At 47.4% G+C, this 4,916-nt stretch overlaps 1 pseudogene; it reads right to left on the bottom strand.

Moving 5' to 3' along the window:
- Window positions 1–726: 726 nt before the first annotated feature.
- On the bottom strand, window positions 727–1,796 carry LOC112394855 (glutamine synthetase pseudogene; annotated as a pseudogene).
- Between the last annotated feature and the right edge of the window lie 3,120 nt (window positions 1,797–4,916).

Raw genomic sequence — 4,916 nt, 5'->3', positions numbered from 1 at the left:
TTAAAAAGTCATCTTAAATTATTCTGAGAGCAAGTTGCTTAAATAAATACAAAGGTGGTGAAGGGGTGCTAGCTCACGCGAGTCCATTTGCTGACTGTGGTTGGGTGGCTTGAACAACAGGCTATTCATAAGTACAGGAAATTTGCAAGACTGATGTTAGAAACTGGAAGTACCTGCACTATTTATAGTTGCATTTTAAAACAAATTCTTGAATCTGAGCAGTGAATATGTGCTATTCTAACTGAAAAGGTAATTATCAAATTCCTTAGTAGTCACTTGGCCATGGGGTAGAAGTAACTCGACTCTCCGCCCAGGGGAGATTTCTGGTAATTTCTTTCATCTAAGCAGCACTATTTTCTTTTTAAGGTTAATTCCATTCAAAGATCAAAGTCCAAATACTTAATCAAAACCACTGATTTTGCAAATGCACAGCCATTCTTGGACTAGATTTGCAGCCACCAAATATTGAAGAAAGCAAAGCAAAATGGAACCAGGCCCTTACAAAATACATAGTGTGTTGAATTTTTTTTTTTTTTTTTGCTAGGTATCACTAAACACTGAACCCTACTGCTCTTCAAACTCTCTCTTTTCCTTTTTTTTAGGAATAAAAAAAGACCTTGATACCCCATCCTTTGAGTTACAGCTATTAGGACAATGGAGAGAGGGACGAGAGTAGGAGCGGGATGTAGTATTAGGAGGCGTTTGATGGCTGCACGTCTAGTCCACTTAGGTTTTGTACTGGATGGGCCCATTGCCAGTTTCATTGAGAAGACATGTGCAGATGAGGGCTTCTGTCACCGAAAAGGGGTCACAGTTGGCAGAGGAGTGATGGTATTCCCAGTAACCCTTCTTCTGGCCGACAGTCCTGGGAATGTGGGTGCTAGCTCCAGGGTTGGCCACGCCGGCAGAAAAGTCATTGAAGTTGGAGGTTTTGTGGAGTCGAGTTAGGTGCCGGGCATTGTCCAGGTCCCCCTTGGGATCATAGGCTCAGACGCAGGTACTGCTTGCTCAGTTTCTCAATGGCCTCCTCAAGGTGTTTCAGACCATTGTCCTCTCTCACGGCCTTGGTGATGAAGTTAGTGTGGCAGCCTGCACCATTCCAGGTCCCAGGAATGGGCTTAGGATCAAAGGTTGCTGTCATTCCAAAGTCTTCAAATACATGCCACAAGATGAAACGGGCCGCCCAGAAATGATGTCTCATATCCATTCCTTCACAGGGTCCTATCTGGAATTCCCACCAGGCAGGAATGACCTCGGCATTCCGTCCCTCAAATCTTGACACAAGTGTACAAGCAGGCCTGGTGGTAAGCCTGCACAATATCCCTGCCACAGGCTTTGTCTGCTCCCACACCACGGTCATATGGACCTTGGGACCCAGGGAAGTGGCTGGAAGGCCAACCAAAGGGGTGTTCGTCTGTGCCCATGAGAATATATTCCTCCTCCATTCCAAACCGGGGGTGCTGGTTGCTCACCATGTCTGTGACCCATTTACAGGTGTGCCTTCAATTGGTCTCTGTGGGCTTTTGGTTGTATTTGAAGACTTCACAGAACACCAGCTTGGGGTCCTTGCAGAAAAGGTCCTGAAACATGGCAGCAAGGATGAGATACTTGTCACTGTTGGAGCTTCAGAATGAAAAGTACTAGAACCATCAAAATGCCACTCAGGCAACTCATCTAACACCATCGATCCAGGTACGCATAGCTTGGGCTTCCTCACCCTGAGACAGGGCCATGCCCACCTGCTGGTTGCCTTTTTTCAAGTGGGAACTCGCTGAAGCGGCCGTGGTAGGAGGCATCCTGGGTGGCAGGGCAGGCAGGCGGTGAGAATGAGGTGCAGGAGGAGAGGCGAGGAGGCCGGGGATGCTGTGCAGACGCTCTGCTCTTCTCCCATCCTCAGCTCTGCCAAAATTATCCCTTCCTTCTCATCTAGGAAAAGAAGCAAGCTGAGCCTAGAATTGGTTTGAATGGGGCAATGGGAGGGTGTCTATTTTCTAAATCTCCCTCGCAGTCTAAGTGTTCCTTCTATTTCTCTCTGGGTCACCTAGTCTCAAGAGGAGATGGTGATGAGCTTACCTGTTTCCAGATGGCACAAGCATTGGGTACCATCTGGACCCAATGGTACATGGTATCCTTTGTACCACAGTGATGATGGCTCAGCGTCAGGGGGAGGGGGAGACAGAGCAGAGGCATGATTTATGGATGTGATTCAGTCTTCTTGGGCCTGCTTCCCTACAGGACTAACCAGAGGCCAAATTGGGAAGAAGGAAAAGATTCATCCTGGATCCTTTGGCCCCTTTTCCATTGGGAGTGATTCTGACTCTCACCTGCTTAGAATTGAGGATGCCAAGGAGCTTTCTGGTACAAATATTAACAGTGTGGAAAATTGGCCCAGAGTATAAACAGGAGTTTGAAAAGGAAAGAATCAAGCCCATTGTATTCTTAAAGAAAAGACTTTGAAAAAAATAAATCACAACTTGTAGATTTCAAAAGACTATCTTCTTTCCAGTTTTCCGTTTAGAAAATATGGATATAATAAATACACATTTGTACACACTTGCCTTGAGGAAAGCACCTCAGAAACGCATAGTGGTTATCCTGAATGGTAAGATTCCAGGGATTGTTTTTTTCTTCTTTGGATCTATGGTCTGATTTCCCCACAGTGAATGTGAATGGCAATATTGTTGGATGCTAAGCGAAGGTCAGGTTCTAAAGTCATATGTAAAGAAGAAAATCATCTCCCCTAAAATTACCCCTTGAAGACTACTTCCCTACTAAAATGGGATATATGTGGCTTTGTGTATCACAAAGTAGTTGCCTTGAATTTAGGGGCCAAGATATATGAAAAGATACACGTGTTCATACATCAGAATCCACTCAAGGTGCTGAAAAGGTGCTAAGCTTTGTGGGAATTGAAACCGGCTGCCGAGGGAACATCTGTCATCTTGCTCTGCGTTCCCTGGAGCCTCTACTCACTGAGTGGAATGGCCTGAGGAAGCACCTTTACTCTGCAGATTGCTTTCTCTCTGTTTCTCTCACTGTTTCTTTCTCTCTCCTCCCAGGATGTGGTGCGGGGGCTTGTCGTAGAGCTGGGTTTGCAAGGCAAGCCATTATATTCACTTAGATTGCGTATTCTAGATCAATAAAATTAGCATTTTATTCTAAGGTGGATTCATTAATTAATTGAATTGAATTTATTGAATTCTAAGGTGAATTTATTCCCACTTCACGTAAAGTTAAGAAAGCTTTGTGTACGGTATGGGGTGGTATGGGGTGGTTGGAATGGAGGAGGTCTGGGTATAAAAGCAGGAACTTTGAGGAGACCAGGAAGGGCCTGCCCACTTTTGCTTGGAAATCCAGCCTGGACACTCTTAGCTGCCCCAGCAAGTTGTTGGTAAAGGTGGCTCTTAACTCTGGGTCACTTTCCTATTTGGGGTGGTGGGCAGGAGGAGAGATCAGTTGGAGGGATGGAATAGAATCTTTTTTTTTTTTTTTTTTGCGGTACGCGGGCCTCTCACTGTTGCGGCCTCTCCCGTTGCGGAGCACAGGCTCCGGATGCGCAGGCTCAGCGGCCATGGCTCACGGGCGCAGCCGCTCCGCGGCATGTGGGATCTTCCCGGACCGGGGCACGAACCCGTGTCCCCTGCATCGGCAGGCGGACTCTCAACCACTGCGCCACCAGGGAAGCCCTAGAATCATTTTTATATGTCCTTCTCCCTCACTTTCTCATTCACAAACAGGTCCCCACAAGACTGGTATGCCCCTGGGAGATGTCTGGGGTCCGTGGCAAGGAAACATTCGCCCAACACTTACTTATTGAGCACCTATTATATGTGAAGCACTGGGATAAGTATTGAGTCTTCTTGGGGGCAGCCTGTATACCCTCCTTCCTCCCTGCCATGGGGGCAGGAAGAAAGTGAAAGAGAAGACACAACTATGGCTACTCCATGCCCTCTCATTTGGTGATTTGTCCAGCCCTGTGGATCCGGTGGAGCAAGACAGTGAGGTTAAGACCTGGGTTTTAGAATCAGACAGGCCTGGGTTCAAATCCCACTTCTGGCACTTGTGAGCTACATGACCTTGGACAAGTTATTTGGCTTTTCTAAGTCTCAAGCAAGTTATTAAGTCATTCTGTAAGTGGAAAAGATACTTACTGAGCACCTACTATGTGCAAGGTACTGGGGATAAGTACTAAGCAACGTTCTCTGCCCAAGAGCCTTACAACCTGTGGGAAAGACTGACGTTCATACTTGTAAGTACAAACTGTGGTAAGTTCTCCAAAGGGAAAAGGAAGAACCTTTTGAGACTGGATAGCTGAAGCCCTCATTTGGGTCGTTTCAGGGGAGGGCTTTAAGAGAAAGGCTCTCTGAAGAGGTGCTTTAAGTCGAGAACTGTGGGATGAGAAGGTGCCAGAGTACGAGTGTGGGAGAGAGAATTCCAGCAGAGAGCAAAGCATTTGTCCCACCTTCAGTCAGTGAGATCCACCCACCAATCCCCTTAGAGCAGAGGAAGCCCTTCTTAGCTAAAAATAAACTTGCTGAGCCTCAGAAAATCCTGTCACTGCCCAGATCCCCCCAGAGAGACGATTCTGTGGCTCTAACCCTCCCAGCTGCACCCTGCAGGATGTGTGGGGCTGGTGGTCTTCAAACTGCAGCCCCCAACTTTCCCGGCTAATTTTGCCTGGCTGAGAGTGTGTCTCCAGCAAGGCTGGGCTCCCGAGCTGGGCGCCCGCCAGTCAGTCTGGCCAGGGAAGGAACTATTTTGGGAATTTTTATGGTGGAGCAATATTTTTTTGGTAAACAAACGGAAAGCTGTTACACAGGGACGGTCACCCTCTAGCTTGAGGTTCACCTTCCTCCATGTGGAGCTGTCACAGAGGCAGCACTGTCCAGCGGAGAATGTCCCCAGGGCTACCCACC

This window comes from Neophocaena asiaeorientalis, unplaced genomic scaffold, assembly GCF_003031525.2.
Source record: "Neophocaena asiaeorientalis asiaeorientalis breed wild unplaced genomic scaffold, Neophocaena_asiaeorientalis_V1.1 scaffold49, whole genome shotgun sequence".
In the NCBI taxonomy this organism is placed as follows: domain Eukaryota; kingdom Metazoa; phylum Chordata; class Mammalia; order Artiodactyla; family Phocoenidae; genus Neophocaena; species Neophocaena asiaeorientalis.
This window is presented reverse-complemented; position numbering and strand designations above follow the sequence as displayed.